The following is a 25,905-nucleotide window of genomic DNA, read 5'->3' as shown; positions in this document are numbered from 1 at the left end:
GGTAGGCTTGGGGGAGTTATATGGCATATCTTTTGAAGCTTATTTAATAAAAATGTCATATTTTAATTTTTATTTACCTACAATACTTAAGTAGGTTCTTGAAAGGAAATCAGCTCAAATAAAATAGATCGTATTTTGGGGAAAACTTTTGGAGATATTAAGACAACAGCTATCCCCGATAATGGTATATACTTAAATTATTTTTTTATTTTAAAAAACAGGTTTATATATTCTTCATATTTTTCTTCAACAGTCAATGCACACCTATGTTTTAATAACAATGTGAATGTTTACATTTTTAACCATTTTAATTATAGTGAGGCAAGTCACTTATCCATTCTAAATCTCCATTTCCTTATCAATGAAATGGGAAAAGTATTGCAATTATTGTTCTTTGCTCTTTTTTTTGTATGATTTTCAGACTTTATCAGCAAACCTGTGTATCTTAAATGATATGACCTTGGCCCTGAATTTAATTGAGCTAATACTTTTCCAACTATTAATAGTTTACCCTAGTATTAATTTTGAGATTATTGTTAAGAATGAACTGAAGATAATGCTTGCCATGGGGTGATCAATTTATAAAATGTTTCTGAAATGAGAAATTTCATCATTATTCAGCTTAAAACTGTATTTCCTATTCTCTGGTGACTTTGGACAAAAATCAGCCTAGGAATTATTTTTGTTTTACTGATAATATCTCTGTGAGTCCTGCGTAGACACAGTGTGTATCCTTTCGTGTTGGTTTCTATGTCTAATGCGTTTAGAAGGTGCAGGCTGTGCTTTTATTTGATAAAGTTCTATTCTTTACATATTTTTATGGTGCACCCTGTGAATACTTAATGTGTGTTTGTTTTCTAGTGAGGCCTATGATCCTTCAGATCAAAAGACATTTTAGTGTCACAGCTTAAAGACTAAATAGTGACTGTGCTTGTTATAAAACTTGGGGCTCTTTCTAAGAAGCTGCAGCCAAAAAATAGACTTTTAGTGGCTTGAAAAGTGAATTTGCCTCCTAGGAACCCAACAGTTTACTAGTAGGTAGGGACTCACTGGAAAAGCATATAATTAACCGTGCATCATCCAAATAATAAATTTTAAATTCTCCTTATGGATTGTTAAATAATCCATTTTATTGTCTCCTTTGCAAGCAAGTAAGGGCCTTGGTTCCAGGCCTGAACCTCCCACCCTGTTCCCTGAGTATGCAGCTACAGAGCCCAAGTGGGGACCTAACTAAAAGGATGGGGGGGCAGAGGGCAAAGAATGGCTTAGGCCAGTGCCTGTAGATGAGTGTTCCATGCTTTCGGTGGCTTCCCCTATGTGGGTGGGGAGTGGGGAGCAGCCCTAATTTCCGCTCTCTTCACGGTCTAGTTTGGCTTTCTCAGAGCCATTGCTATACCTTCAGCTATTCCAGTGACCAGGCCATTCTCAACTTGAAAATCTTTGGAGGGACGGGGTGCAATGAGGTTCTTTTCTCTACTGTGACTTCTCAGATGTGAAGGAAAGAAATGAAGTCATCAATTCATGTACCATGAATCATTTACAATAGAGATTTAAAACCTTACAGGGAGGATTTACACTCAATCCTGTAATAGTTTAGTTCAATTTGCTTCAGTGTCTTGTTTAAGAAACATTTTTCTTCCACTTCACTGGTTTTTAGAAAATAAATTCATTGCTAGTTTTACCTGATTTTTTAAGGAGCACTTTAATTTGTGGACTCATTTAGGAGAATTGTAATATGTGGATAAGCCTCTCTGAGACACATTTCCTGACCTTCTGGGAAGAGTTCAGATTAGCGCAGACCTGGGGTGAGAAGTCTGCAGTTTACCACAGATAAGGAGAAGGTAGATAGGAGGGAGAAAAGTAGGGAAATACCCTGAGTGGGAGTGTAAGAGATCTGCGTGTGCTCACTTCCCACACGCGGCGGGTTGCACAGTAACCGTACAGACACCTGAATGAAAGGGTTGGTTTCTAAGAATTTACCCTGCCCCTCGGTGACATCATAGACTTTTAGGACAGCTTTAAATTCTAAAGTTGCCACTTAGCACTGTTTCTCTCTTGGGCTCTATAAGTTGCTTCAGGAGAGAATCTGGGAAAGTGAATGGAAAGAGGATATTCTTATCCTGCATGTTTAAGGAGTAACTATTCCTTTACAGCAAAGGCGATGGGGAAACATACCTATCAGACTGCCAGGGGCAACGATGAGGTGCTGGAAAGAACTCCTTAACATTGACCCCACCCCACTGGCCGTCATTTTGCCGCCAACACCGTCTGTGTCCTTTGAAAGTTTGGAGTCCACTTGCAAAATGCCAGTATTTCCAGCAGGGTTAATTCTTTAAGACATCCTCAGCAAAAATTTGAAAGGTTAGTTCCTGGTGTGCTTGCTACCTGCAAGCAAGGCTTTTAAGGAATAGTAAACACACTTGGAATTTGAAAGAGGGGATCAGGAGAAGGAAAAATAAAATTAAAGTGATTCATGTCCCCAATTCTCCATAAACCAACCTTCACGAAACCAAATATGAAAATAGCCACTTGAAATAGCCGTGATAGGAAGGGATATGTTCTCCCACACATGAATTTTGTTTTTCTCTTAAAAATCAACACACGAGAATTCCCTGGCAGTCCAGTAGTTAGAACTTAGTGCTTCCACTGCTAAGGGCCCAGGTTCGATCCCTGGCTGGGGAACTAAAATCCCACACAAGCTGTGTGGTGTGGCAAAAAAAAAAAAAAAAAAAATCAACATGCATCGTAATTCTTCATTGAACCATTTTTTTCCTTCAGAAAAACAAATTGTCATTCCTAAATGTCAGTTTATCCAAGAAATCTTATCAAATTTAAGGCCAGGAGTTAGTAGTTGGTTAATGTAATTAGATATCTGAATATTACCTCTTGCTATGTCTTTTCTCTGTGACGTTAAACAAATTATGTAATCTCTTCATGAGTTAGTTCTTCCAGACTTTTAAAGTAGCTTTCTAATAGATTGAAATGAGAGGAGTCTTTCAATCATGTCATAAACAATATGCCAAAGACATATAAATAATGCCTAATACTTTGGCAGATCCACAGATCACAAAATCTTATACCTACTTTTTTTTGCCTTTTTTTTTTTTTCCAAAAATAGTTATGGGAAGCCAACGTGTATCTGATAGAAATAGAAGCTTAGCAGCCACCTCAAAAGCAAGTTCATTAATTCTGTGAATCAGCTGATAGGCAGTGTTTAACAAGTATAGGCCACCCTCATGGGTATGACTAAGCATATTGCTTACTTGTCATTCACGTTTCCACAGTGTTACTGAAGTCTGAATCTGAATCAGAGAATCCCCAAGTCTTACCGTACTCAATGTTGTTCTTTTCTGTCAGTTGATAATTACCTGGGTTTTGTAAACAAGGTTTTGATTGTGTATGGACAAGTACTTATAGAAAATCTTTCTCTTTTTTATATGGTGGATGGAGTTATGAGAGAGAACAAACACATGAATGGTATATATATAAATGAAGAAGATACTGTAACAAATTATTTGCATATGTTAATAAAATCCAGAAGAGTGAAGAAAACACTCAGGCATTTGCCATTGTAGGATTACTACATGTTTTCCTAAAGCGTTTGGAACTAATTAGAAATACCCTGGCTTTATTTAAAGGCAATATAATATATTTTTAAACTTTGTTTTCAACAAGGTCCAAGTTTGTTGACTTTTAGGACTAGAGCAGTGCAATGTCTACAAAAACATAGATTATTAATTTCTTGAAGCAGGTACTAACTGGTTTTATTCCTTTTTGTATCTCCAGCACATAGCATGGTACTTATTAGGTACTTAATGCATGATTTTAAAAGAATAAAGAAAAAATAAAGAAGTAATCTAAAGTGTGGTCCTTGGACCAGCAGCCTCAGCATCATCTGGGAACTTGGTAGAAATGCAAATTCTCGGGCCCCACCCTAGACCTACTGAATCAGAACCTCTGGGGATGGGGCCCGGTAATCCGTCTTTTAACAAGCCCTTCAGGGGATTCTCATGTGTACTGTTTGGAAACCTCTCACTCCAGATGATCCCTGCATCCCATCTGAGAGCCTAGAGCCCAATGCTCTGCACAGTTAATTTGGATTATTTTTAGTAGGCCTTACTTTTGCCTATAGTTAAGTCCCTTGCCATATTATTCTATTGGTAGAATCTCTTGAGGTCATCCTGTAAAATTACCTCTGTTGGTTTGGCATTTTATTACTTAGAGAAGCTCAGTCTTGTTTTCAATAAGCTTGTGTCAGTAGAGGCTCCCCGGCTCCCGTCTTAGTCCAAGCATCACTGGTTCCTCTTACCTTAGAATGGTTGCCAGGAATCCTGAGCCTCCAAGTTCAAAGACTGGATTTTATAAAATCTCTGAGGATGATATGACCCTAGAAGACCCACATTAAACAGACTTACAAGATATGGATTTGTAAACTTCAGTTCCAGTTTAATAACAGTAGAAAATGTGCCAGTCCTAGTGATTGTTGATGATAGTTTTTTTTAAATCCTAAAATTCTATAATTCAGGAATTGAAGAAACTTGTACTCTTATGTGTAGCTGATGTCACTGTCACTTAGTTCTGCCTGCTAAAAAAGCAATTGGGCAATATATTGCACCCTCTGCTGCTATACCCTCACTTCTGAGATTTTTTTCCAAAGAATTGTAGGATATAGGACAAGCCACATACACAAAGACCTTCATACAAACATTGTTATAGGAACCAATATTTGGAAATAACTATTCAACAGCAGGGGAATGGTTAAGTAGATTATGGTGTAATCACTAGGTGGAATGTTATGTAATCATCAATGACAAATTAGAAAACTAGAGCAAACCTGAAAAATATTTTTTAAAAAGTAACATAAAGAATGTATGTGCACCATTGATTGCAACCTTATATAAACATGTATATATGAAGTCTGGAAGGGACTATACAAAAATTATGACAGTTATATTAAAATAGTGAGGTATGGAGGGCTTTTTGTTTTTATATTTTTCTCTCTTCCAAAGTTTAGCCAGTAATATAAAATTACGTCTATAATTAAAAGCCTACATTTATTGCTTTTTTTTTTAGTATGTCTATGACACTGATCAGTAAAGATCAAGCAAAAAGTAAATTAAACATTGAGAACCCGTCTAGCTTTTTTATTCCTTTAAAGCCATCGACGATAATGTGAGACACTACATGAATTCATTGCTGTTATACCTAGTTTTATTTCATACATAATTTTAGTTCATATATTGGGCTTGTCTGTACTCTCCTGGACTAGCCTGTATTTGGGAGGAAAAAATATCCCATCTTCGTTACAGCCTCTTAATTTTCTCAGCCATACATAAGGTTTGATTTTGTTGATTTCTTTGGGCCTGTGCACTCTTTGATCTTTAGCATACACCAACAACCAAGCTTTTTTTTAACACTGGTTTCCAGAGCTATTTTATTTTCAAGCCCCCCCTTTTAAGTCTTTTTCTAAAAAATATATATATATCTATTATGGGGTTTTTTCCCCTAAAATTAAATAACCTCAGGATAGAGTTGTCTTCTAACTCTTGACAGAATACTGAACTTATAACCATAAATAGCTGATGGAGAAGCACATGAAGGTAAACTTCTACTACAAATGGTCATTATGAGACCTTGATGTAATTTGTGATAATAATTTTTAAAATAACAAGAGCTTTAAAATAGCAAATGAGTAGAGGTTTCCCAAAATCTTGTCAGACCTCTGAGTGAACGCTGTAAAAGATATATATATATATATACACAAACACACACTTACACAGCAATATATATATATGTGTGTGTGTGTATACAATACACATACACAGAGCAATATCCTTTGAATTAATTAATTTTTCCTTTTTTCTGTTGCATTGTTCTAGAAATCCCAAAGGGAATATTAAGTAGTTTTGCCTTTGACCCAGATTACAGGTTACATTTTTCTTGTCACTTTCTTTGGAACTTCTTTTGAGAAATTTGTATCAGTCTGATGTCTTTGGAATAGTCTTTATCTAAATGAAAACAAAGTTTTAAAAGCTTTTTAGAAACTTTATATCAGAGATACTAAGTAATATTTCTCTCTTCTTTCTCCTCCCCCCCACCCTGCCCTGCCCTGCCCCTATCATTTCTTATGATTTAATTCTCAGTACAGCCCAAGGCAAACCTCAGCTAACAAAACTCAGTTTATGGCTCTCAGAATTTGTGGGTAACACAAACTTGGTGATGATACCCCCCCAGAGCAAATCTACGGAGAAGAAGCTCCTTTTTAATGAAGACTTACTTCTTCAACAAAAATCTGTTGAGCTCCTACTTTGTGCCAAGAGCTGTTTTAGAGAAGGAGGGTAAAGCAATGAACAAGACAGACAAATACATCCCTCCTGATGTTCATGAGTATCGTTATCTAGATTTAACAAGGATGTTAATGGGAGACATGGTGACTAAGCGGAGGCAATAGCCTAATCCCTGCCTTGTGACCAGGCAGTGTTGCCAGGCCAGCCTGGCAACGTGGAGCCAGGTGGCTATCTTTCAGTTCTGTGTGAAGTAGGGAAAAACCTGTGTCCTTGAATATTTTTCCTAAATCTCTTATTATTACGTATTTTAGGTTATATGTATGTAGTATGTATCACATATAATGTATAATGTATTTACTATATTACTTTATTTCTCAGTAGTAAAGTTTATTAGCAAAAGATGTAGGAATGCATCTTTTGTTAATAAGCTATTAACTATTCTTGAAAATCCAAATGATAGGGTACTTACTCACTTTGCAGAAGGGTTATTTATTTTATAATATTTTCAAAATGGGTATATTTAAGTGGTTAACTATCCAAGTGAATATAGTTCATAACTTTATTTACAAAAAAAGTTATTTACACCTAACAAAAATGTAAAACAAATTTCACTGGGACTATCCCTTTAAAATGGAAAAAAACACACAACTTTTTTCCCCTGGGAAATAAAGTTAGCTACTTACCTTTAAAAGCATATTTAGAACTTTTACATATTTGGAATATAATATTTGAGTAAAGGGAGACCCAGATCTTATTTCAAATGACCATCCTTTGGTCAATTTAAGTATTATAGCTATTTCCAACTTCTATATTCACAATCCAGTTGTCTGACTACCATTTCAGTTGTTTTTAAATTTGCAGAAAATATATTACTGACCACTTAGAGATAAATCCCGAACAACATGTAACTTTTGGGAAAAAATTATAAGGAAAATAGGTTTTGAAGGAATTTATATGAAGTTAAAAAGAATTAATTTTTTCATATACAGACATGGAATATTAGAGTGCATCTCAATGCAGATGTAACCAAAACCTTCAAATTTTACAGATCTGACCACAGTTTATTCAAAATCCATAAACATTTATTAAATGACTGCTTGCTTTTCAGCACCAAATATCCTTATATAGGAAACAAAATCTGCCCACCTGGTGACATGGCCTTATAGATGGTGGGACAGGTGCTTTCCAGACCGGGTAGGGGAACCAGCAGCTAGCACTAGGCAGGCAAATAACCACACAGTGAAAGCTGAGAAAATAATTAAGTGATGGAACACAGCATATTGGGATGATTGTGTCTTTAGGCCATATCACGATTCATGTGTATTTGTTTTTTTGTTTGCTTTTTAATAAAGTGCAGCCATTCTGCCCATCCCCAACAGATGGTGATGCCTTTTTTAAAAATATTTGTTTATTTTCTTTTTCTTTTTTCTTTTTTGGCTGTGTCGGGTCTTAGTTGCGGCACGCGAGCTCTTCGCTAAGGCGTGCGGGATCTTTCATTGCAGCACAGGCTCTTTGCTGTGGTGCTCAGGCTTCTCTCTAGTTGTGGCGTGCGGGTTTTCTCTCTGTAGTTGTGATGCGCAGGCTCCAGGGCACATAGGCGCTGTAGTTTTTGGCACACGGGCTTAGTTGCCCCGCGGCATGTGGGATCTTAGTTCCCTGACCAGGGGTCAAACCCGCGTCCCCTGCATTGGAAGGCAGATTCTTTACCACTGGACCACCAGGGAAGTCCCAATTCATTTGTATTTGACCATGCCTGCTAGAATGATCTCCAATCCTCACAAAATACAGCGCATATACACATTATTTTGTTCTTATTATACATGTTAAGCTTTAAATGTCAGGTTGATTTCCTTTGTCATACAACATGTGTGTGAAATATTTACCCTGGCCACCAGCTATTGAACTCAGAAAATGCAAACTAACTTTAATCTTAGCTGAAGTAAAACAATTAGAAGGGAGATCTACTCTGAAATGTAATTTTATGCGTTCCAGATTCTATATTACACGTTGTATTTGCTGATTGTTTGCTGTCAGGTCTTATAAGTTTTATGTGCAAGTTCTGTGTACCAAACAAAATTGTGAATTCCTAGAGAGTAGGAATGAATGTTGTAATTCTTCTTATTCCACTTACATATATATGCCCTGCATACCTTCCCTAATTCACAGCCTACAGTACAGGGGACTTGGGCGCATTATCCGTACTTTATAAGTACTTTAAACTTGGTTGGATATTGAGGACAACTTTGTGCTTTTTCAATGTGGGATTCTCAGTGCTACTATTTTCTACATGTTTAGGGAATTCCCTAAATTACTCTCTAAAATGTTTATTTCTATTTTATTTAACATTTTTTGTAACACATAATGATATGAAATTAATGCCAGAAGAAATTTCCATTTTGCTCTCCTAAAGCGGGCAAAATGGGATATGAAAGGGAAAAAAATGTTAATTATAGCCTTCAGCATTCTAGGTTGGATCTTTTACTTGTTCTGGTCAGAAGAACAGGTTTTAAACGGCCTAAGGGCGAGAGAGCACTGTTTTATTTTCTTGCTTGGAGGCTTCCAGTGGCAACTGTAACAAATTCTGTTTAGTACTACAGCTGGAGAAAAGTTCATAAGGATGTGTGATACAAAATGTTACTTAGACTTGTTACTCATGCACAAAATAAAACCGGTTCCCTTTCAAACTTTTTGTCAATTGTTAGATAAAACACTACATAGTTTTAACCTATTCATTTGTTTTTAATATATAAAATAATTATACGCTTAGTGATTTCACGTATGAATCACAAGTATTATCACCATAATTGTTCAACAGTTAATCTCCTTTTACAAGGTAGATACGCATTTATGAGCCACTTCAAATCAAAAATACCAGACAAAGGAACTGATTTACATATAAAAGCAAAGCAAATAGATGAACCTTTTTTTATGTGGCCTTGTGACATCTCTGCATGCCAACTTTTCTCGGTAGACCTTCATCTGTGCTTGTAGAACGAAGGTAGGAGTCTCTTAGCAAGAGATCAACGCAGGGAATTTGCACCCTCTCCACCCTTGGGCACCCTGCCATCATCTTCCTGCAGCCACACCTGTTCATCTCCTACCAGAGCAAAGAGGTGACCCGTACCTATAGGTACAACACTGAGAAGCACAATGGCAGGGAGGAGACCATGATAGAAGGAAGGATAAGAACTGACATGGGTTTGAAGCTCTCTCTCACTGATGATCAAGACTTCACTTTCCTTAACTTGCTCCTCATTCATAAACAGCCGGACACGATGAGTTGCATACAGCTTCAGTAGTTTCTAGGCACAAAGGGAGACAGCACAGCTCCTAGAACTAGGAGTTTATAATCTACATGAATCAAAAAGGGGTAACGTTGAAGCAGTTAACCAAAAATTCAAAGCACCAGGTAATTAAAGACTAAACTAAAGAAGGCAGAAAACAGGCACAACGAAAATTCAGAAAATGGCGAGATCAGTGTGGAGTGTAGGATGAATCCAGGAAAAGCCTGTAGAGGATATGGGGCTTGAACTAGACATCAGAAGCAGAGGGATTGGGCTTCCCTGGTGGCGCAGTGGTTGGGAATCTGCCTGCCAATGCGGGGGACACGGGTTCGAGCCCTGGTCTGGGAAGATCCCACATGCCGCGGAGCGGCTGGGCCCGTGAGCCACAATGGCTGAGCTTGCGCGTCTGGAGCCTGTGCTCCGCAACAAGAGAGGCCGCGATAGTGAGAGGCCCGCGCACCGCGATGAAGAGTGGCCACCGCTTGCCACAACTGGAGAGGGCGCTCGCGCAGAAACGAAGACCCAACACAGCCATAAATAAATAAATAAAAATTAAAAAAAAAAAAAAAAAAGCTGAGGGATTGACAGGGTAACCTTAAGAAAAATGACTTTAAAAATATACAGGGAAAGAGGGCTTCCCTGGTGGCGCAGTGGTTGAGAATCTGCCTGCTAATGCAGGGGACATGGGTTCAAGCCCTGGTCTGGGAAGATCCCACATGCCGCGGAGCAACTAGGCCCGTGAGCCACAACTACTGAGCCTGCGCGTCTGGAGCCTGTGCTCCGCAGCAAGAGAGGCCGCGATAGTGAGAGGCCCGCGCACCGCAATGAAGAGTGGCCCCCGCTTGCCACAACTAGAGAAAGCCCTCGCACAGAAACGAAGACCCAACACAGCCAAAATAAATAAATAAATTAATTAATAAAAATATACAGGGAAAGAAACAGAAAGGAATCCAAGTATGATTCCGTTAATATGAAATACCCAGACTAGGCAGATCGGTAGAGATAGAAAGCAAATTGGTGGTTCCCAGGGCGTGGGGACGGGGCAGGGGGAGTGACTGCTTGATGGGTGCAGGATTTCCTTTTGAGGTGATGAAATGTTTTTGAACTTGATAGAGTTGACGGTTGCACAGCTTTAAGAATGTACTAAATATCATTGAATCACACACTTTAAAATAGTTAATTTTAAGTATGTGAATTTTACCTAAAAGCAAAAAAAGGTCAGGGCTTGCGATGACCTAAGAGGTGGGGGAAAGAATTTCCAGTGTAAGAAGACGGAGCCTGGACTAGTGAATAAGCGTGTGTCGGGGGGTCATTTTGCAGAGATCATCCCATTGGAAGTGGGTAGTATGTCTGTGTGAGGAGTGAGAAACGTGATTGGAGATGTAGATTTTAGGTCAGATGAGAACGGGTCTGGAATGTAGGCAAAGGAGTGTGGGTTTTATCTTGGAAGGAGTGTTGAGATTCCAGGTCTTGAGGAGAAGAGTGAGATGATTTAATCAGAAGATTAATTTGGCAGTAGTGTGCAGGGCAAGCAGCTGGGAGGCTATCGCAAAATCTGGACGTAACATGAAGAGGGCCTGTCGGAACAGAGAGAGAGAAAATGAGAGGGATGTTGTGAAGCAGTGAGTGGCCTCTGAGGACAGTTTATGCACTGATGCTTCTCCGCGCACTCCTAGTTACTGACTTGGCACGAGGTAAGTGCAGATTTGAGGATAAGCATTTACAAATGTTTATATTAGAAAACAAACTTACGGTTACCAAAGGGGAAAGGGGGGGGGATAAATTAGGACTTTGGGATTACTAGATACAAACTACTGTATATAAAATAGATAACCAACAAGGACCTACTGTATAGCACAGGGAACTATATTCAGTATCTTGTAATAACCTATAATGGAAAAGAATCTGAAAAAGAATATATTTATGTATAACTGAATCACTTTTCAGGTGTACACACCTGAAACTAACACAGCACTGTAAATCAACTATACTTTAATTTAAAAAAAAAAAGAAATGAAAAACATCATTAATGGAAAAAAAAGTTTATATTGTCATGACATTTAGGCACATGGTTTTACATTTTATAAAAGTATCCACAACAGATTGAAAAAAAAAAAAAAGCCTCATCCCAGTAGAACTCCACTGCCCTAAAGGACAAATGGACTGGACTTACTGACTGGGTCCTACGGGGCAGTCATCAGCCATTTACTCATTTTTATGGCTCCTCTTTATGGTACTTTACTCTGTGCCACGTGTCGTGCTGACCCCGGACAAGAGCAGTGACAAGGCAGACTGGTCCCTTCCCTTATGGAGCTCCTGGGTCATAGACAGCCCTTGTCAAAGGATTGCTAGAAATTAAAGGGAGGCATACATGAGCTCAGTGTAAAGAAAAAAAGAGACACGTACCACAGTGTTCATTCCAGCACTATTTACAATAGCCAGGACATGGAAGCAACCTAAGTGTCCATCGACAGGTGAATGGTTAAGGAAGGAATTCTAATGACTACAGTTGTCCAACGGTGGGGAAGGCTGCCTTGTGAGGAAGTACATGCTTTTGTCAGTAGAGATTCATGCAGAATCTGAATGGCCATCTGTTAAGAAGTCTTGTTTGATAGAAGAAATGAATTAGGGAGCTTATAAAGTCCCTTTCAACTTTAAGGTGATTTCTTGTTCTACAACATTAACTTAGAGAACATTATTTCTTTCTCTTTTTTTTAAATGGAAGTATAGTTGATTTACAATATTGTGTGTTTCAGGTGTACAGCGTAGTGATTCAGCATTTTTGCGGATTACACTCCTATTTCTTTCTTAATTGACTATATTGGAACATCAATGTATACTACCATTTTCATCATACGGGTAACTACATTTCCCTAAATTTGAATGCAAATTTGATTTTTAAACATATCTGTGCAGTTAGTTCCACAATTCTTTTTAAAGAAAGTACTGTTCTCTAATGCCTTCTCAGCGTTCATTTATTTCGAATTGTCATATTTGTAGTAAGTTCCTCTTCCATGTTATGTTTTTCACAAGCAATGTGAATTTCTGCAGAAGTGAGTTACGTAAATCACAGGCTGCTGACGTGATTCTAAATCATTTGTTCAATGTAACGCTAAGGTTGAACAAGACCAGACATGGCTACCCATTTGGGGAATGTCTTTGGGATTCCATTTTGATGTGGGTGAAAGTTCAAATAACTTTTATTATTCAACTTATTTCACTTAGTTGTTACAGGCTTCAAACAGTAATTGTGAATCAAACAGTAATTGTGAACATTTTAGCAGCTAAAATCATCGCAGATTAATTGTACTTGGGAAGATCCAGAGAACTAGACTCCTATAGGAGTGATAGCCTTACCATATTTGGGGGGAAATGCTGGAATGCTTTTTTTTTTTTTTTTTTAAATAGAAAGTCTTTATTTTATTTATTTATTTATTTATTTATTTATTTATTCATGGCTGTGTTGGGTCTTCGTTTCTGTGCGAGGGCTTTCTCTAGTTGTGGCAAGTGGGGGCCATCTCTTCATCGCGGTGCGCGGGCTTCTCACTATCACAGCCTCTCTTGTTGCGGAGCACAGGCTCCAGACGCGCAGGCTCAGTAATTGTGGCTCACGGGCCCAGTTGCTCCGTGGTATGTGGGATCTTCCCAGACCAGGGCTCGAACCCGTGTGCCCTGCATTGGCAGGCAGATTCTCAACCACTGCGCCACCAGGGAAGCCCTGGAATGCTTTTAACTTCAATAAGGGACATGATTTTCATAAGGATTGGTTTAGTGCCGATGGTATCTGGTGAAGAAAAACGTTAGCTGCAGAAGAAAAAATTCATTTCACTTCAAGCCTAGTAAATTGTTAAAATAGCCCATTTTCATTGTGTATTATTGAAACAGCTGATATTTTTCATTATAAACTATGTAACATTTCAAACTGCTCCTAGAACAGTGCCTGGCATATAGTAGGTACTCAATAAATATATATTTTTAAATTAAGTAATTTATTTAAGTTTTGGCTGCATTGGGTCTTCGTTGCTGCTGGCAGGCTCTCTCTAGTTGCGGCGAGCAGGGGCTACTCTTCGTTGCAGTGCGCGGGCTTCTCACTGCGGTGGCTTCTCTTGTTGTGGAGCACGGGCTCTAGGAGCGCAGGCTTCAGTAGTTGTGGCACATGGGCTCAGTAGTTGTGGCTCACGGGCTCTAGAGCACAGGATCAGTAGTTGTGGTGCACAGGCTTAGTTGCTCCGCCGCATGTGGGATATTCCCGGGCCAGGGCTCGAACCCGTATCCCCTGCATTGGCAGGTGGATTCTTAACCACTGCGCCACCAGGGAAGTCCCAATAAATATTTATTGAATATTGTTCATCGAACGTGGGGTGATGGTGGACAAAGCATTTCACATGGGAAACTACTATTAGCACAGGCACAGAAGTAGGGAAAATGTGAGTTTAGAGAAAAACAGTTTCCTGAAGGCAACATCCTTATGTAATTACCAATGTGAACATTTTTTTGGCTCAATAATTGTGGTGGCTTCTTAATTTCTGCACAATATTTAACACACCAGTGATGACTTTCTGACGCTTGTATCCACAGTGAGCCGCTGAGCTAAAACAGGAAACGTCATTTCCTCTGACTCTGGTTTCTGAGCCTCTCCTCTCCTGTCTTCTTCCTCCTTGCTCCCTCCCTCTGCCCCTCAATTCTTGCTCTAGCTCTGTTTTTATTCCCTCTTGTTCCCACTTTTTTTTTCCTTTTTCATTCTTGGTGTTTCCCATATTCTGTCTCTTTTTTTTCCTTCTTTTTCTGCCTCTGTTTCTCTCCTTCCGATTGCCCTCTTCCTTTTCCAGTTTCCCAATTCCTAATATCTCTTTTTTTGGTTTGGTCTCTAACTATAGTATGGAAATGAAATGTATTTTTATCTACTAATCAAATAAGAAAGTAGGGGTTTTTTTCTTTATTGAGGTATAATTGACATAAAATTGTAAAGTATTTAAAATATACATTGTGGTGGCTTGAAATACATATGCAGTGTGAAAGGCTTCCCTCCATTTGCTAATTAACATCCATCACCTTGCAAATCTCTCTCTCTCCCTCTTTTTGTTTGGTGAGAACATTTTAAGTTCTACTCCCTTACCAGATTTTGATTATACAATACAGTGTTATCAACTATAGTCACCATGTTGTACATTAGCGATTTTTTACTCTGAATGTAACATGAGCAAAATGCTTATGTTGCTATTTCAGAGACAAAATAAAATTGATTATCACTTATAAATGGATTTCAACTGATTTTTTAAAAAATTAGTGAATCACTAATCCTCAAATTTGGAGAAGGGGATCAATAGACCTTAATTCATAAATTTTAGTAAAGCACAGTAGCTTGTTGAAATAATTCCTAATCGTCTTTAACAGCCTTAGTTCCTCTTTTTTTCCACATGGTAGGTATATCAGATATAGCATATGGATCCTTTAACACCATCTAATTTTTTTTATTACATCTTTATTTACACAGTTACATAAGAGCTGGAATATTAGTCTGTTTTGTTCATTCTTTATCCCCAGTGCTTAGAACACTGCTAACAAATATCAGAAGCTCAACAAATAATTGTTGCCTTTTTTAAAAAATAAATTTATTTATTTAATTTATTTATTTTTGGCTTCGTTGGGTCTTTGTTGCTGCACACAGGTTTTCTCTAATTGCAGCGAGCGGGGGTTACTTCGTTGCAGTGAGCGGGCTTCTTATTGCAGTGGCTTCTCTCGTTGCGGAGCACAGACTCTAGGTGTGCGGGCTTCAGTAGTTGTGGCATGTGGGCTCAGTAGTTGTGGCTCGCGGGCTCTAGAGCGCAGGCTCAGTAGTTGTGGTGCACGGGTTTAGTTGCTCTGCGGCATGTGGGATCTTTCTGGACCAAGGCTCGAACCCATGTTCCCTGCATTGGCAGGCGGATTCTTAACCACTGCACCACCAGGGAAACCCCATAATTGTTTCTTTTTAATTTCAAATCTGCCGTTTCATTCGACTTCCTAATCCTAAATAGATATCATGACTTTTTGGAGTAATATTACTCATTAGGATAACTTAGTTTATGATTGATTTATAAATGTAACCGTAGGATTTTATGTTTAGATAATGCTTTATTCCAGTTCAGTTTACACTTCAGTCTACCCCACAGTTTAAATCCTCAGCTAAACTGTCATTTACCCATCCTTTTAAAGGACTCTTCCTTAATTATCTCAAGCACCAATAAAGTAGCCTAGCAATTGATAGTCATAGTTAATATTTACTGAGCACTTATTCTATATCAGGCTCTATTTTAAGCACATTATGTACATTATCTCGTTTTATTCTTCCAACAAACTGTAAAAGGTATACACTATTATCTCTATTTTGCAGATGAAGAAACAAACACAGAGAGGTAAAAATAACCTGCCAGGTGATAAAACTAAGATTTGAACTCAGGCAGCCTGAACCCAGCCACCCTGTCTTGCACACTTTAGCAAGAGTCTAATTTTCCAGTATATAACTTGCCAGAGAATGAGATAACTATACCCCATACTACCAGCACCATTCCACACTTAACAATTATGTCTACACAAGTGTAACCGTATTCAGATGTAACCATGGATTAGATCCAAGCTTTTAGTTGTTCTGGTTCATTGCAAATCCGTTTATGTGTCATGTAAGTGGTAAGTAACTTGAAAGTACTTATTCTTGTTACTTGTGACAAGGTAAGTTAGATCACCAAATCTTTACTTTATATCCAATTCAGTAACTCTACTGTCACTTAAAACCGACCACCCTTGGGAGATTCTTTATTTTCATTTTTCTCTTTCTCTTAAATTCCTCTTAATTCAAATAAAGTCATTTTATTTTGTCACCTCAGGATATAGACGTCAATTTAATAGCCAATTTTGTATGAATCTTGTAAAAATTTAGGGAAGGATGTGATTGGCTCATCCTGACTCTGGCTTCTAAGGGAATCAATCAGCAATTTGCGGGGGCAGTGGGAGACCCATGTATTTAGTTCAATGGGATAAAAATTAGTTGTTTGGGAGCGTTCATATACTTTCACCTTCCCCCAATGCACCAAAGAGAATTTTCATTTGACAGTACAAAACCCCTTTCCCCTACCCTTAGAAAAGTTGATTTTACAAGGTCAGTTCCTAGATTTTTGTGCTGAAGTATTGGAGAATGAGAAGAAAGGGTCTGGACATGAAAAGCTGGAGGAGATTTAAGTTGCCCTATGTCATAAAGTGCTGAGAAAGAGATGAAGGAGAGATTATGACATTACTGGGCTGAGAATGGAGAAAGTGTTGAGTTGGGAGGGCTTTTGCTGAAGGTGACACTTTGGAAAGTGTGGGGTGTGAAAAAGTCGAAGGGAAGGGAAAAAGGGATGTGAGAAGGGTTGCCTATGGTTATGAACTGAGCCTCCTTGAATGTACTTTGCGAGGCTGGAGTAGAGAATCGAACACCTTTTCATCTAGCGGGGAGCGAGGAGTGGTCCAATATGTGTTGGATTGTGTGTCTTTAATTCTTCAGAGGGAGGAGATGGGTATTTAGGAATTGTTGAGTTTGAGGTTCCTGAAGAAACTCAGGGAGAGGTGTTCCCAAAAAAATTGGAAATACAGATTTAGAAGTCTTGAGAGAAGACGTGGTTAGAGATGAAGATTTGGAAGCTGTAAGCAAGTAGATATGTTTATGGGTAAGAGTGAGGCCAAGAAAGAACTTGCAGAGCACATAGGATAGAAGAACTCAGGAAGAAGAGGTACCAAGAAAAAGGACTAACATAGTAGTCATAGGGTTAGGATAAGAATTCAGAGTAACTGGTCACTAGGCAGCAAAGGGAGGAGACAGTTTCAAGAGTAGAGGATACACAGAATATCAAATGGTGCAGAGGCAGAGACGACGGTGCTGGAGCCAGCTCAGACTGGCTTGTGAAGTCAATTGTTAAATTTTTAGGATTTTTGTGAGCTGACTGTTAATCCACAGCCATTGTTAAAAGTTAGATTGTATTATACGAGCAGTGAAACAAGTTATGATAAAAACAGAGGTAGTAACCACACCAACTGCATTGCTTCCTGATGATTTTACATTGATGCGGTGTTGGTGTGGATTGCGTCTGTGAGGTGGGGATACCATGTAATATGCCGCTGCTGCCCCGGCTCTGCCCGACTCTGCTGTCGTGTGGATGGCCCTAAGTCAGTCACCGTGGGAGTATTTACACCACAGAAATTAGCAAACACTACAAACCAGAGCATTTTTCCTGCAAGGAGAGCCAGTTGTTAAACACTTACCAGCACACCATTGGGCAAATAGAATGAAAATCAAGAAAAGTCTAATGGATTTAGCAAGAAGGAGACCACTTGTCACTTCTGCTTGAGTTTCGGTAGAAAGGTGGGTGGCAAAAGCCACAGTGAAGCGGGTTAAGGAGTGAAATAACAGAAAGTGAGAAAAGAAATGCTGAAATAAGTTTGAGAACTAATGAGTTAAACAGCTAAGCAGATTGTTATTGTTGATACTGTTTTTTTCGAATTGTGGGGCTTACTGAGCATATACAATGCTAATGTACTTTACTAACCTCCAAATGTGAACAACATGTGCAAATTCATCTTGTGGTAGAAGCTTTTCCATTGGAAAATCTTAAAGAATCTAGTTATCTATAGAACATATTTTGGGAGATGCTGCTATAATATTTCACAATTAAGATGATATTGGTTGTTAAGTTTGAGATTAATATTCTTGTTATTAAAGTTTCTTAGTTCTTTAAGGAAATATTTTCAAGAATGAATGTTGAATTTTATTGAGTATTTTCTTTTGTATTTTTTGAAATAGTCATGTGGTTTCTTTTAAAATTCAACCTAGTGCTGGAACACATTATTTTAATACGTATTCCAATATTAAATCTTCTTTGTCTTTCTGAGATAAATCCAACTTTATTATGGTGGTTTATTCTTTTCGTATACTATTGCATTTGTTCATTAGCATTTTATTTTTACTTGTAAGTCAATATTAATAAGTGAGGTTGGTATTTTTCTTGTGAGGTTTTTTTGTTTCTTGTTAGGTATTTTTCTTGTTAGGTTACCTTGTTAACTATTTTGTCTTGTTAGGTTTTGAAAAATTAATTTGGTCACTCTGGTTTTTTTTCCTACTCAGAAACAGTTTATGTGGCAAGAAACTTATTTCTTCCTTGAACATTTGAAAAAAATTGTATCTATAAAATTATCTAGCCTCAGAGCTTCTTGGGGAAGCAATTCTTTGATAAGTTTTCAGTCGTTTTCATTTTTAATTATTTTCCTATTTCTTAAGTCAACTTTTACCATTTATATACCATTTCAGACAAATATAGTAAGTTTCCCTTTGGCTTGCATTATTATCTACTTAGATTCTGGTAAAAAGCCTATCTCAGATATTAAAAAGCTGGATGAGTGGAACAGACCCTGTGTAGTGTGGGTTATGTTGAAATGTGAGGGGCTTGTCTGCTCTCTTCACAGTGTGGTTCTCTGGCTTATATTAAATGAGTAGAAGGATTTATAAACTAATGAATATAAACCAGTCTGTATTTAACTGACCAGATGGGGAACATGAAAGAACTATAATACTTGATATATACTGCCCCCAGAATGGATCTTGTTTCTGCCCTACTTATTATATTTTATGCCTGCAAACTGTACCTTCTATGGTACAATGCAGTTCTGAATGGATACAGAAAGGAGATACTGATTTTACAGGGGGAGGGGGTTTTGGGAAAGGTTATAGATTCTGTCTGCCTTTGAAAATCGCAGGAACTGGTCCAGTTTTCTGTTTGATCCAACTCTTAAGGCTACAAGCTAGGAATACATAGCAGTTTCCAGAAATCTTAACTTTATCTTGTCTCTTTCTTGCTGTCTATTTCTTAATGAATTCATATGTATTTCAAAGAGAAATTGGAATGAGTGTCAAGAAAAGCTAGTATGACTTAATCTTACCCTGGAGTCAACATTATTTAATTTTTCAGATAGAGATTTTGCTCAAATTTTTCTTTATTAATACTCTTTCTGTTTGTTTTCACATATTTAAGCACTTTTTTGTTGACTTAAAGGTGAAAAAAGTCTAAATAGTAATCCATTATAAAGTTGTTTCTCGTGTGCTACACATGTTATATGTAATGGACAGGTTTGATGTGGGTACTCCTTCCATTTTTGACTAACAAATGAAAGAGTGTTTGTTTCACATGGAGAGTAAACTGCTGTGATACAGATGAACAGTCAAAAAGCAAAGCAGACAGGTCTAAAACCCTGACAAGCTAGCTCTTTCTATAGAAGAATATGCCCCATTATGAAAACAAAATTGTTACCATATTGTTGATAGTGAGTTCATTAGGAGGTTTTCAGTTTCCAAACAGCAGTACTAAACAATGTGAGTGAAACAAAGAATCAAACAAAATACATTGGCTGTAGTTTATATTCTTTCAAAGTAGAAATAACAAAATGGGAAAACATTTTATATTCATGATCCACTATGTTACCCATGCATTGGGTAATAGAATAGGTTTTGCAAATTCCAAGTGGAAAGGTGCAGCATTAAAAAAGAAAAAAAGTTAGAATTTTGGGTAGGTTAGACTGTGCAGAATGTTGGGTCTGGATGTTGGGACTTTGAAGGCCCTGATGATAAGGCTTTGGCACTGGGTACTGTTTTGTCTTTACGGGTTGTACAGCTATTCTAGGATCCCTGAGCCCTTTGTAAGAGCCAAGGATACACATCCTTAGACCTTTGGCACAGTTACTCAGATAATCTGCTCTCTGCATCTTCCTTTAAAAATCTGGTCCACGTGAAATGTGCTGTATCTACTGCTCCTAAATGGTTGTGATGCTTTTACCTTAGGCTTAACAGCCATATGCCCTCTAGAATGAGCTTATATTTTCATAAATGTAATCTTCGCTGTGTATAAATTTTATCAGTCATCTATCTCTTGACATTACTAACCCTTTTAAAATCTAGTTTTTCTTAAGTCTGCCCAACGTAGGTGTCTTTATTAATTTGACATAAAAGATGGATGAGACAAAGGACCTTGACTCATGATCAGTGACAGAACAGGAGAGTAGGCAAAATGAATCTAATCCATGTCTCTTTAGGAAGATTCTCCAGCCCTGAATGATTTACAAGTCAGTCTGTTGGTTGCTTCTAGAGAATACAAAGCATTCTAAGCTCGGGGAAAGCAAACAGTCATGATGAAATCCAACAGAGAAAATACATTCATTTGTGCTTGTATATTTTGGTATCCTAGGTTGTCTAAGAATTTTGAATATGTGTGTATATTAAAAATCTTTTTTCTTTTTAATTGTTCAGATTTGAAAGAAGCCAACTCTAAGTCACAGACATACAAGAAGGTCATTTCCTTAAGCAAGAGTTACCCTTTAACGGTAGGTAAACTCAGAATTTATTGTATTAACTTTGTATTTAGAAGAGTCTTTTTTAAAGAACATGCAAATGCTTCATAGTATTTTATTGTAAAATTTCTTAGAGAGCTTTTATTTTGACTATCAGAATACTTTCTACTGTATAATTTACCAGTCAGTGGAAGGAAAGCACAGTAATGTATTTGTCTAAGACAAAACGAAGATAGACAAAACAAAACAAACCTAGAGGTTGAGAAATAACACAAATCCTTAGAAATAAGTCTCAGTACAAGTACATTATATTAGGTACATGTGTTACTTGTAATTGAATTGAGGGAAAAATTAAAATATCTTTCCTGATTCTCTGTAGGCCATGCAACTATGATCCCAGGTCACAAAGGAGAAAGTAGCTTAATTTATCCAATGCCCATACCTATATATTTTATTTGGGGAATTAAAATCCAGTACTATAGTTATTTATTTTATTGTTCAAATTATTCCAGCTCCCAATGGCCAAAGCTGGAATAATTTGATAAATATAAATAGTTTGATAAATATAAATATATATATATATATCAAATATATTTGATAAATATAAATAAAATTTTTTTAAACTATAGCACTGGATTACAACCCCCAAAATAAAATATATATATACATGATTCCATACTGATATAAATAAATGACTGAATGAATAAATTGAAGGAGGAGAACTTTTCCTTACAGAAGAATTTAAATTAGTAAATGTTAAAGGAATAAGGGAAATGGAAAATTGCCACCAGAGAACCTCAGCAGCAGTTACTGCTACAGGCAGGGCCCACTGATGAATACTCAAATTAGAAGGTGAAAGGAGGAGCAGAATATGGACAGAACCTCAAAGTATCTCCCTTTAAATATTTATTAATTACGAAGAGAAAAGTAGTAACTTTAAGCAGAAGAATCCTGGCAGACACCACTTTAACCAAGTGATCCAGGTTAGCAGGTTAATATCTACAGTAATAAGACATACTGAGCTTATATACCCCCCAAAAGGGTACATCAGGTCTTCAGTATTCTTCCCCAAAATTCATAACGACAGTTGAATCATGAGAAAATGTTAGGCAAATCTAAATAGACATCCTACAAAATACCTCACCAGCATTCTTCAACAGCGTCAAGGACATGGAAGACAAGAAAAATCTGGGGAACTATACATTAAATATGTGCACTTTTCTGTATGTCAACTATACCTCAAGAAAGCCACTTAAAAAAAAAAAAAAGGAAAAGAAAAGACTGCGCAACTGGAGGAAATAAGGAGCGGTGACAACAAAATGCCATGTGGGATCCTGGATTGGGTCCTGGAACTGAGAAAGGGCATGAGTGGAAAAACTGGTGAACTCCAGATAAAGCCATTTATAGTAGTGTGCCAATTTTCATTTATTAGTTTTCCTCATTGGGCTGTGGTTGTAAAATGTTAACAGTAGGAAGCCCGGTGAAAGTGACGTGGGAATTGTCTGGAGTATCTTTGCAACTTTTCTGTAAACCTCAAATTATTTCAAGATGAAAAGTTCTTTTAAAGTTACATTGGAGTCACTCATGTTGCAACTAATCATTCTTGTTAGACTTTTACTGATTTTTAGAGTGAGTTTCTGTTTGTTTGCCAACCTTAGAACATTCTTCTCATCAAGGATACTCCTTGAGCTGTTTCTTAATCCTGTCCATACACAGAGCCATCCTCACCTCCACAGGTTTGCTCTCCACTTAGTTCTCCAGCCACTTACTTCCAGCCCCTAGAAAACCTGTGAGTGGGGAAAAAAAACCCCACAAGGCTCCGAGTCCTCACAAACCACCTCTGAGCAAAATTTTTAGTTGGTGACGGTCAGGGTGTGATTTCAGTGTTCAAACCAAGTCTTCAGATTTCATTAATGATCTCTTGGTCCACCAGTCTTCTTTACCCAGGACAACATTTGAACAAGCACTTAGAATTAGTAGCCTTGTATTTGAATGGTGAAGATGAGAGAAGATCATGCTGTTTTTAGGTAAAATGTCTGGGAATTCTGTGAATATAAGCAGTACTAAGGGAACTTTGATTCTTAAAGGAAATCAATAGCTGTATAAAGTTTGCTTTGAAAATCAGTTTAACTTTAAAAAAAAACAGATAAATCAAAAAACCAAACTCTTGAAAGACCAAGTAAGGGGCAAGTATGTACTCTGGCGTCTGGAAATGAGTGTTTGGTCTGAATTCAAGCGTTTGGGCATGAAAAACAAAATGCTAAGTATTAAGAGTTCTTCCCTGAAGGGTTTTTGCCGGCAACTCTCTTATGTGTTCAACCAATTTTGGAAACTACACTAGTTCACACACTTCAGGCGAAACAAGAAAAAACAGAAGTGGCATCTAAAATAGTCAAATTCATAGAGACAGCAAGTAGGGTGGTGGTGACCAGGAGCTGGGAGGAGCGGGGGATGGGGAGTTAGTGTTTCAAGGGAATGTAGTTTCCGTTTGGGCAGATGAAGAAGTTCTGGACGGTAGTGATGGATGCATAGCAGTCTGAATGTACTTAATGCCACAGAACTGTACATTTTTAAATGCTTAAAATGGTCAATTTTTATGTAATGTATCTTTTACCACAATTTTAAGAAATGAAAAAGAAATAGAAGTCTTCAGCAGTTCCACTCCACTTCTTTCCAGGGTGCCCAGCTATGAGGAGAATCTCTGCTTGGGGGGCATTTCTCCTTAGGAGGAATCTTTTTTAAAAATCTAGAGATGATTTCCTGGACATCATTTACCAACCGGCAGTTTAAATGGCCCCTATATCATAAATTGTGCAAGTAGAAAGGAACCTGGTACACAGGAAACAGTAGAGCTGGGTGGTTGGGAGAGTTGCTTGTGGGTTAATTTATAACTAAGACAAATGAATCTATAAAAAGAAGAAAAGCCCCATAAGAAATATGTTAACTGATGGTAAGGGAGAAAAAAAGGGTTTAGATAAAAGATATCTGAACTTGTTTGGTCCCAATGATTTTATGGCTGAGGAATTCAATTATAGGTGTACTGGGTGGAGCAAATCACAATTCTGTGAATTGCTAATAGGACACGACGATCTTTATCGTTTTCTGTATGTGCTCGCATGCAGAGTTCAGGCCTGCCCTCTGTAAATAAACTCTCTGCTTACCTATGCTGCTGTGTATGAATTCAGGGCTGCAGGACTGGAACATAGGTAGGGTTCTAAACTCTTAAAGGTGGGGAGGTGGTACAAACAGAAATAAGATTAGGAACTAGGACAGATAAATGACTTTGGCTTTTGAATTTGGGCCCTTGGGTTTGTTTCATTTTACATTAAATTCCTTTAAGACGTTTTTGTTACTGAAAAGCTGTGAAAATATCTTTTAATATAAAAAGACCACACTTAATCACACATAAACTACTATTCTAACTTCTGTATAGTTTCTTTCAGTTCTGGTTGACCTGTATACATTTTTTAATTACTAACGGTTACGGTATATGTAGCATTTCTGCTTCTTTCGCTGTTAGATTACATGTCTTTCTTTCTTTTTACCTGGCTTTCAGATGTCATAATGGCAACACAGTAGTCCATATTAGTGATATCACAGAATTTACTAAGCCAGTTTTCAGGTGGCTTCTAATTTTTTATTATTATACAATTACTGTTTATTATTACAGTTATATATAGTGAATATCTTCATGCACATATTTCACTTTTTAAAAAATCATTTTCTTCAGATAAATTGCTTTAAGAGGAGTTTCTATGTTAAAGGGTTTGAGCAACTATATTGCTCCTGCATTATTCATTTTTATGACATTTCACATTGCTCTGAGGATATATTAGTAGCAAAATGAACAAAAACATATTCCAAAGCATATGTTTAAATGATTTCTGTTCATTTAAATCTATTATCATTTGGCTCTGGCTCTGTGTGTTTGACAGCAGAATGAGGGTGGAGAGTGAGGAGTTTTCACCAGTTGTTTAGAGATTAGCATAATATGGGGTTTGGGGTAGTTTTTGGTTTTTTGGATTGTGATGGGGGTGTTGTTTATGTTTTGGGTTAGGATAAAACTAACTTGGTTGCAGTGAAATTGCAGATGATTTCTTGAGGCTATACCAAATTTAAATCTAATTTAAAACCTGTGCTGCAGGTCCCTATGGCCTTTAAGTCTGCATGTTGCTAGTTGTTATAAAGGAATGATTACTTGCAAAAATGAAGGTTTAACAAAGTAGCACATCCAGAGAGAAGGATACAAATCAATTTTGTTAAAGGATTTATTTCAATCAAATATTTTTAATTTGTGGTTTAAATATTTGAGGTGACTAGTAATTTTAGAATAAAGATACAATGATAAGAGAAAAATTTTAAATGCAAAATCATATGGTTAAAGTGTACAATGAATAGAAAAAAGATTATGGGTGTTTGTTTTTCCTTTTTATTCTGAACGTTCATTTGGGGGTTAAGTGTTATAGTTAATGACATGAAATAGAGATTACAGCTTTTAACTACAATGCAGTGTATTGTATTTTTTAATATCAAATAAGCAACGTAATAACAACAATAAAGAACATTTTAAACAAAAAATTATCTATAATCTTAACATCCTTATTGAAACTATTTTAATTTCTACAAGTTGCCTTCCAGTTCTTCATACATATGCATAGATTTTTAAATATGTGTATGTGGTATTTGAGAAAGTAAATACACTGCTATCCCTGACCCTCACTGTCTATAAAACTAAGGGATTGTGATAAATGATTTCTAAAGTATCTTTTCATTCAAAAACAATATTTTAAAACCTAGCTGTGTCTAAACTGTATAATATCTTCTGGAAAAACATGTAAGTTGATCACAATGAGTACTATCTTTACTTAAAAACATGAGTCACTGTTATAAAATGTAGAGGGTTAATTCCTAAAAATTAAGCTTAAAAGAACTTCTATGATGTCAACAGTTTGTTAAACTGAAGAATGCATGGTGGGGGAGGGGTTTGA

At 37.2% G+C, this 25,905-nt stretch overlaps 1 protein-coding gene across 2 annotated transcripts in view; it reads left to right on the top strand.

Moving 5' to 3' along the window:
• The window catches only part of PPARG (peroxisome proliferator activated receptor gamma), a 130,468-nt gene that overhangs the window by 3,554 nt on the left and 101,009 nt on the right, over nucleotides 1-25,905 (top strand). For both annotated transcript variants that reach the window (XM_057555687.1, XM_057555688.1), the window contains exon 2: nucleotides 20,877-20,950. The gene's annotated coding sequence lies outside the window, so the exon portion shown is untranslated. The remainder of the gene's footprint in view (nucleotides 1-20,876; nucleotides 20,951-25,905) is intronic.

Source organism: Balaenoptera acutorostrata, chromosome 10 (genome assembly GCF_949987535.1).
Source record: "Balaenoptera acutorostrata chromosome 10, mBalAcu1.1, whole genome shotgun sequence".
Taxonomy (NCBI): domain Eukaryota; kingdom Metazoa; phylum Chordata; class Mammalia; order Artiodactyla; family Balaenopteridae; genus Balaenoptera; species Balaenoptera acutorostrata.
The sequence above is the reverse complement of the archived record's forward strand: the minus strand, read 5'-3'. Positions and strand labels throughout refer to the sequence as shown.